Raw genomic sequence first — 9,668 nt, 5'->3', positions numbered from 1 at the left:
TTTCTTCTTTATGAAAAAGCAAAAACATTGAATATTTCACTGATGTAAAATAAATATATCGAAGAGCACACGCAAAAATGCTAATGTTTTTTGTGCATAAGACATCTGCCACAAAACCGTTCTCTCTCACCTCTGCACAACGGCTTCATACGTGATCTATAGGCCGCTCCCCATGACTAAGAGATTGTACAGAGGTCGCCACAGAGCAGCTATAACTGAGTTCTGACTGTTTACTGGGAGGAACTGCAACTACCGCTTCTGTAGACGTGCCCACTGGTTGAAGCTACTAACAGGGTAGCTTACATGATCGGCTCAAGTCAGTCAGGATAATATGCAAAAGTGCAAAACAACAGTGCAAATGTTCTTTTGTGATGGCAGACACCCACTAATGTGCACTGCACACAATTTTGTGATAAAAAAAGATTCGATCTGTGAGCCACTGGGGGGGGGGGGGGGGGGGGTCATGCACATTGTAATGTAGTCACACCCATTAATGCATAGGCAAATGAAGGGGAGTTTCCTAGTGCTTGGAAACCCCCCTCCAAGCCTGGGGCACTGTATAATTCAGGTGGGTGGACCCTGCCCCACTTCACACGGCTCTGCTTGAAAAGGGAGAGCTGTGTGCAGCTAACAGTAGTGCACGCAGCATTGCCCATGTATATTATGGGGATAGGAAGAGTTGGAGAGCAGCCAAGCACTGTCTAATATAGCCACGCCCCCATGCATGCTGGTCACGCCCACTGGCTGCATGGTGTGGAAACCCCCCTCTACAAATCCTGCATTTGCCCCTGTAATGTGTTGAAGTCACACTCCCTTCTGATGGCTCTGTGTCCCAATTTAGAAGTACCCTTTAATTATGTTGTATTTGTGTAGTAGGTGTGTTCCCGTGAGCCACAAATAAATGCCCTTAGCGACCTAAAACACCCAAATTTAACCTGAATTTGCTCTGTTCTCCTCACAATACATTCTAGGTAGGATACATATTTTTTCATGCACATGAATAAAAGTAATCCAAAGCCAAATTATTTCATGTTCTTTCTAAGCCAATGCCAAATTTAGTTCCCAGGGCTGTAGACAAACAGCAATTGCTGGTGTCAGCCAAGGTCTCAAAGTTCAGGCTTCTATATTATCGTAAAGTGCATATTTATAATCCTTTTCAAATCCCACAGAAGGTCTGTGCCTGTACCAGTACCAGTCTCCGGTAGCAGGGTAAACCCGAGCAGAGCTGGCATCGTGTATGGCCGAAACAGGTGCCCACTCCGATCACTTATAATGTCACCCAGTCTGAACTACACTGTGAAGCATCTAATAAAATAAACTATAGAGTAATCGTATTATGGGGCATTTATTATTATTATCGTTCGTTTATCGGGTATTTATTGATAGGTGACAACTCTCGCGCTATGATGTCACCATATCTTTTAACATGCATGTAGGAAACATTTTATACCAATGAATAGACACTTGGGGCCAGATTTACTAAACTGCGGGTTTGAAAAAGTGGAGATGTTGCCTATAGCAACCAATCAGATTCTAGCTGTCATTTGTTTAGTACATTCTACAAAATGACAGCTAGAATCTGATTGGTTGCTATAGGCAACATCTCCACTTTTTCAAACCTGCAGTTTAGTAAATCTGGCCCTTAGAAGTACAGGGTCATTTTTACTAAATACATTTTCTATTTCTGGCTTTAAATGCTTTTCATCCATTTCTTTATAAAAGGCCACAGACCCCCTCGGAGACCTCTTATAGAGAAATAATTTAGTCAGGAGTGTATTACCCCATCTTTACTCTCTATTTCTTCTTTACAGATGGTGTTACGTAAATGCAATGCAGACTGACAGACACTGAATGATGCCTCTAGCTGGGGTTCACTATCTAGCCTGTCAATTTAAGTTTAACCTTAGCCTGACAGCAGTGATGGCAGCCATTGTCTGGTGTTCATGATCATGGGTGAGAGGATTTTTTTTCGGGTGAGCAAAATCTTCCGCCAGTGATTAGTCCCGGGTGAAGGATAGGCCAGGCCTTGCACAAGGCATGTCGGGCTAAACTTTTTATATTGGTGCAATTATGCAAAATAGTGGGTGTGGTCTAATTTGGGCGTGTCTTTGATGTGGACGCATGCATGAACGGGACAACATGACATAGCACATAATACCTAGCAATCACTGCGTTCTCCTACACAGCAAACCACATAACTGCCAGCCATACATAGCACAGAAAAATATTCCCATTGACAGTCATACTCTATATTGCACAGTGATAACCCCTTTGTCAGCCATATATCATAGGGAAAACTCCCCATTACCAGCTGTATATTGCAGAGAAATCCCTCCCAATACCAGCTGTATATTACAGAGAAAACGCCCCCATTTTCAGCTGTATATTACAGAAATACCTCCCATTACCAGGTGTATAGTACAGAATCCCTCCCATTAACAGCTGTATATTGCAGAGAAAACTCTCCTATTACCAGTTGTATAGTACAGAGAAATACCTCCCATTACCAGCTGTATATTACAGAGAAATACCTCACATTACCAGTTGTATAGTACAGAATCCCTCCCATTACCAGCTGTATATTGCAGAGAAAACTCTCCTATTACCAGTTGTATAGTACAGATAAATACCTCCCATTACCAGCTGTATAGTACAGAATCCCTCTCATTACCAGCTGTATATTACAGAGAAATACCTCCCATTACCAGCTGTATATTACAGAAATACCTCCCATTACCAGTTGCATAGTACAGAATCCCTCTCATTACCAGCTGTATATTACAGAGAAATACCTCCCATTAACAGCTGTATAGTACAGAATCCCTCCCACTACCAGCTGTATATTACAGAGAAAACTCCCCTACTACCAGTTGTATAGTACAGAATCCCTCCCATTACCAGCTGTATATTACAGAGAAATACCTCCCATTACCAGCTGTATATTACAGAAATACCTCCCATTTCCAGTTGTATAGTACAGAATCCCTCCCATTACCAGATGTATATTGCAGAGAAAACTCTACTATTACCAGTTGTATAGTACAGAGAAATACCTCCCATTACCAGCTGTATATTACAGAGAAATACCTCCCATTACCAGCTGTATATTACAGAAATACCTCCCATTACCAGTTGTATAGTACAGAATCCCTCTCATTACCAGCTGTATATTACAGAAATACATCCCATTACCAGTTGTATAGTACTGAATCCCTCCCATTACCACTTGGACTGTTCTCACTCTGGTCTGTGTTTCCGTAATACATACACAGAAATATTCCTTAGAAACACCTAGGTACATTTACGCTGCATTTATTATGTGTAAAGTAACAATGTGACAGTAATCTCTCTCCTTACATGTCTTCACCCTTCAACATGTCCTTATAGAAAATGATTTGCAAGATTTAGAACTGGCGTCTACTATAAAAAGATTGAGAAGTGATATAACATGAAATACAGGCACTTTATTAGCTCTAAATGTACAGTTTTATACTCCCCCAAGATAATTAGTGTGTTTAATGGCCCGAAGCGCACAGAGCAAGGAATACTGTCTGACTGTGGTGGCCTCCTGGATAATACAGTGCTGTCGTAGCAGAGCCTGATTATCCAATAGGCTGAAAAGGCCGCAGCCTGGGGCGCAAGGCTTTTCTTTGGTGTGGGGTGTAAAATTTGCAACAGAAGGATGTATAAACTGAAATAAATTTTAAAATATAAGAGAATAGTTGTTCTCCAAAGTAAAGGTCCTTACTACTTGATTAGTGTTTTCTACATTTCTTTCTATATTAAGATGATTTAGGTGGTAGAGTATCTCCCACCTATAGCCACCTATTTAGTTGTAGGGTTCAGTTATTCTATCGCTCCAGTCAGGGCTCCCATGCATAGTATGAACAACAATGGAGATAACAGACATTCCGGACTTGTGCCATTAGATATAGGAAAGGGGTTTGATAGTGTTCCGTTGATGTTCATTCTGATATGCAGCTATTTAGATAAAAGGGGAGATTTTAGATATACATGAAGGAAACTAAACGTCCAGAATACTTGACCTAAGCTGTCAGTCAATCATGTTGAATGCGTTTTCAGCGTCTGCGGAGAGGAGGACAGCTGGTATATTTGAGATTGAGGGGTATATTTACTAAACTGCGGGTTTGGAAAAGTGGAGATGTTGCCTATAGCAACCAATCAGATTCTAGCTGTCATTTTGTAGAATGCGCTAAATAAATGAAAGCTAGAATCTGATTGGTTGCTATAGGCAACATCTCCACTTTTCCAAACCCGCAGTTTAGTAAATCTAGCCCTGAATCTTGGTGGATCAAGTCAATTATTTTAGTAATATTGTCCTTTGCTTTATCTCCCTGGGACAAATTCTAATTCATCATTGTGTATTATATCAGTAAGTAAGAGCTTTAACTGATTTGCCATCATTTTAGTGAACAATTTTAAATCTACGTATAATAGAGAGATAGGTCTGTAGCTCAAGCATTGGATGGGACCCTTTCCTTCTTCGGGTTATATGCGCTTCAAATCATTGTGATGAGAAATTATTCTGTGTTTGAAATGTAATTTATAGCCAGTAATAGTACTGGTGGCGGCTGCTCTTTGAAAGTCTTATAGTATATCGGTCTGTGACCAGGAGTTGGAATTGTTTTAAGCAGTTGGATTTTAATTGGACCAGTGATCACAATTGATTTCAAGCCCCTTTAGTTTAAAATCAACAAACATTTAAATAAAATTGACCGTGGGTACCAATGTTGGATCGGAGGCGGGTAGTGAGGTGGCATTTACTAACAATGGAAACTTGTATCCTGCAGTGAAGCTGGTCACACAATAGATTCTATTGTCTACAACCAAGTTGCCCAGACATCACTCTAGATGTGGGCCCAAATTCACCAACAATCCAATCAGGATGGATCAGATTTTAAATAGCAAAGAATTCAGTCTGTCAATGACTGTTAACTCTATGTGTGCGCAGTCCACGACTAACTGCATTAACTGCACCCGATTGCCAAATATATAGGTCTATGGCCAGTTTAACTGTGACAGAAAGGGCTTACTTTGCGGCCTGGATTAGCGCGTCAGCTTTCACCATACTTGCCAACATTTCATTTTTTTTTTGCCGGGAGCTGCTAGTAGAAGGTAGGGGGCGGGGCCCCGAAAATCGCGTCATTTTAGCCCCACCCCCGTTACGTAATGACGAAAATCACGTCATTTTACAGTGGGGGCGGGGCCAAACGTCGCGATTCACCGTTTGAACCATATTCTGCCCACTTCTGAGAGATTGACACACTCTCTCGGGAGTCCGGGAGACTCACGCAAAATGCAGGAGTCTCCCGGACGTTCCGGGAGAGTTGGCAAGTATGGCTTTCACCCGTAGGTCACAGGAACAGAGTAGTATCTTTAGTTATAATGATGAGATAGCTTTGTTAAAAGAGCTGTTACACCAGGGGTCATGGAACTTTTTTACCCTTTACCCCAAAATATATTTAGATACGCCGACGTTACCCCCTTGATTTGAAAGGAAGGAAATCATATATTATTAATTATTGGAATTCAAAATTTTATTGAATCTATTCAAAATTTCTTTGAAAGCTTCAACTTCAAAACATTAGGTTTTGGAGAAATGATGTTGCTTCATTTTTGATACGAGAGCATCAATATTGGGGCATTTTGATGTCAGAGCAATTTGGATACAGTCTTCAGCGTTCAATCGATTTCTCTGCTTTGTTTTTAGTGTTCGTTAAAGTGGAAAATCCTTGTTCGCAAAGGTAGGTTGTTGCAAAAGGCAGCAACTTTTTGACTGGCTCCTTATGTGCAATTTTGAATGCCTTTGCAGCTGTTGACATCCAAAAATATGACAGATCTGCTTTGTTTTCAAATGCAATACGTGCTTCATTATTACATCGAAGCTCAAGAAGTGCCTCTGCCTACCCTTGAGGTTCTTCTGGTACAACAGCAATTTCAAATTTAAAGGGGTCTACAATCCAACTGACAGCATGTGAATCGGCAGAATTACCCCCAGGAATTTCATTTTTACCCCATTTGGGGTAACTTACCCCTGTTCCCTGACCACTGTGTTACACACACCAACACATGTTAGTGAAGATGTTACAGACAACCAAAACAACTTGTGCTCCTTATATAAAGCTAACAGAAGTAACCTCCCCCACATAAATTCAAATATGCATTAAACCATTAAACTACTGGACCAATCCTAGGGTGTGACGCAAGCCAATCCGGGAGAGGGGATAGACTGGACCGACTGAGCCACCCAATCAGGACTAGAGGGCGAATGAACAAGGACTTTCAGCTTGTGGGGAGTTCATTCCTCCTGTAGTCATCCATAAGTATTTTCAGCACAGTGATATAACACACTAATAGTTGGCATCATATTGTAACTATGGGTCAGACGGGACACTGGGTATCTGGATACGTGTTTCTTAAACTACACAGTATTTTCCAGTTCTTTAATAAAGGGTTGTTGCTCATCATCGCCTCATAACGGTCCTCCCATCTCACCATCCCTTCCCTTTCCCCCTTCCTTCTTAGTTGTTCCCCCCTGTTCTAACTTGTTTTTATAATGTTCTTTTTATTGTAATGTTCTGGAACTATTAGACTGCTTTTGTAAAAATTGCTGTTGTTTATGATCCTGTTTTCCTCTGCATAATTTAAATAAAAAGAGTTTAAAGAAAAATAAATAAAACCATGTGTTTTCATAAGTAGTTCCCTGCACTGTTTATCTGTATACTGGATTAGCCCCCTGCTGTGTTTGGCTCAGCATAGTCAACAAAAGAATGTTGTGGTCAAGGTAACAGCCATCCCCGAGCTTAGACCAAATACTCAAGTAGCATGTCGTATCCCGTATCACAGAACATGCTGGGGTGGGGGGTGCTATATCAGAGATCATCAGTATATTCTACATTCGTACACACAAGGCACACCATGCCGACAATTCAAATAAAACACATGACTTATGCGCAGGGAACCGTAGCTCCTGAAAATGACAATATAAACATTACTGCGCATAATTCTTATATTCATCATCATCATCATCATTTATTTATATAGCGCCAACAATATATATATTAGTATTCTGTTCACAAGGAGCCTGATTCACCAGCAATAAGGTTAAAGTATTTCCCTTTGCACATGTAGGGAAGGAGGACCTGCCCCAGGAACCATTCAACAAATAACTTTGGTCTAGTGCAAAGTAGACAAATGAAAGTCGATTCCTCCCTCTCTTTTGTCCCCCACATTCAATCTCTTGCCCAATACTGATGCTTCCTACTACGCAACATCGCCGACATCCGGCCATTCCTATCCCAGGATGCCACCAAAACTATTATCTATGCACTAATCATTTCCCATCTTGATTACTGTAACCTTCTCCTCACTGGCCTCCCTCACTTCCACTTCACCTCCGCTTCATTCTATACTCAACGCGACTACTAGACTTATCTTGCTTTCATGACGCTCTTCTTCTGCCCCCCCCTTCCCCTAAAGAATCCTTTTCAAACTCCTCACCCTCACCTATAAAGCCCTCTCCCACTCCACCGCTCCTTACATCTCCCACCTCCTCTCCATTCACACTCCCTCCCGTCCCTGCAATCGGCCAACTACCGCCACCTCTCCTCCACTCTGATCACCTCATCTCTCGCCAGAATTCAAGACTTCTCCCGAGCTGCCCCCCTCCACTGGAACAACCTCCGGCGCTCTATCAGACTGTCCACTAATCTGTGCACCTTCAAACGGGCACTGAAAATCACATATTCTTTGTCTGGGGTGCTTAAAAGGGTACAAAGCACGTAGCACAATCCCGTATCCCACCCCCAGTTACTCACCTGATCCTGAGGGAACACTATGGAACACCACCTCCACTGTCCGCGAACCCTTGATCTGAGGCTCGCCTGACGGAAGCATGCACTGTGCAATTGTTGGTCATCTAATATACTGTGATGCTGTCAGCCTTCCTTCACACTGTGCAGCAAAGGGTATAAAATACTTTCCTGACCAGCCTAACAGACTAGAAGTTGGACAGTATTAAAAGAAGGAAGATCCAATCCATTAAAAACAAATCAAAACACCTAAACAAATAAAAAACACATCAACAAAAAATATTTATATATAGTGCAGAAATTGCAACTCAAGTGTTGAAACTGAAATGGATGTTTTAGTCTCATTCATGTGTAACCAGCGACACAGTTACGATGGCAATGATTTGGCTGAAAATTCACTGAATTCATAAAGAATAGTCCCAGCTATAAACTATTCTATAACTACAATCGTCCCCCAACTAGCAGAGCTGGGGGGGGGTGGGGGTTGCATACAGGGACCCCCACAGTTCAGGAAAGTCGTCGTCCCCCCGTCTGCCCTCTAATACAGGTTCTCCTGGAAGTGACAACTTAGGATAATTAAAGTGCCCTCCGTACAGAATATTTGCCACATTAGCACACACCTTGTCCCAGGGCCCCCTTGTTTATATTCCTCGCCATAATTCCAAGTGGATTTAACACTTCAACACTGTCCTGGAGCTATATTTGAATTGTGCCTCAATAGCCGCCGTGCAGCTGCTGCGTTGCTAATCCTGTGCTGTTTTCATGACACAAACCTGGAATGTTCTAAAAAGATGCCATGTGCATTGTTAATTCCTTATTACCCAATAACACCGTGTTGCAACTGACTTTGCTTACATACCGTTCTATAGGATTTAGTTGTCCCAAGGCAGCTTTTTTTGTAGATCCAAGTCATGGACTTGGAATGTGGGACACATTTGTTGAAATATGGAAGCAAGTAGTGAGCAACATCTGAATGACTTTCTGGTAAAAAAAGAATGGTTCTAACATTCATCTAGGGTCAAGACAATACAATTCACTCCTTATACATCAAAAAAAGTTTTGGTTTTAGGTCCAATTTAAGTAACATGAATACCACAGTTCCATTGTTTATTTTAATCTCACACAGATATCAGATGAAGAACGGCTTAGAAAAGACAATTTCCTGACAGCAAAGAGAACGGTGTTTTTCGCTCTCCGCTAAGTATCTTTCTAATGACATAAATTTGATTGACATTACAGCCTGGACTGATTCCGTAGGTTATATCTGGCTTCCAGCAATTCTCGGAAGGCTTTCCCAACATTGAATATTAACACCAAGGACAAAGCGTGGACATTTACAAGTGATAACTGGCGTTTACACATGTAACAACATGTATTCATTACCGTGTTACTCTAATAAGGTTGAGAGATAACATAAGATCTTTTTATTAAGGACGAAAATCAAAACATAAACATCTGATCCAACATAAATATAGGTCACATATTATAATGTACAAGAAAAACAGAGGTTTGAATACAGAGGATTTAGAAAGGGTATGAAATAAAGACATCATTCATGGAGTCTGGCTAAGCAAGGGCCAGGGGCCAACTGAATTGTGAGTTGCAAAAGAACAAGTGAGGCAGTAAGCTGAGGGCTTTAAAACTATGGTGGGTTTCTGAAAGGCACTTACCACTCGGGGTTAAAGTTTTGTGTTTACAGCGCAGACCCAGCCAATAGGATTGGGAGGTATTCAATATCCCTATAACTTCTGCTCCCAGGGAATGCTGGGCCCTTTCTGTTTCCTGATCCTCGCTGATACCTCCCATCCGCTCTGTTTAGAGATTAGAGTCTAAGGT

This window comes from Mixophyes fleayi, chromosome 8 (genome assembly GCF_038048845.1).
Source record: "Mixophyes fleayi isolate aMixFle1 chromosome 8, aMixFle1.hap1, whole genome shotgun sequence".
NCBI classification, from domain to species: domain Eukaryota; kingdom Metazoa; phylum Chordata; class Amphibia; order Anura; family Limnodynastidae; genus Mixophyes; species Mixophyes fleayi.
The sequence above is the reverse complement of the archived record's forward strand: the minus strand, read 5'-3'. Positions refer to the sequence as shown.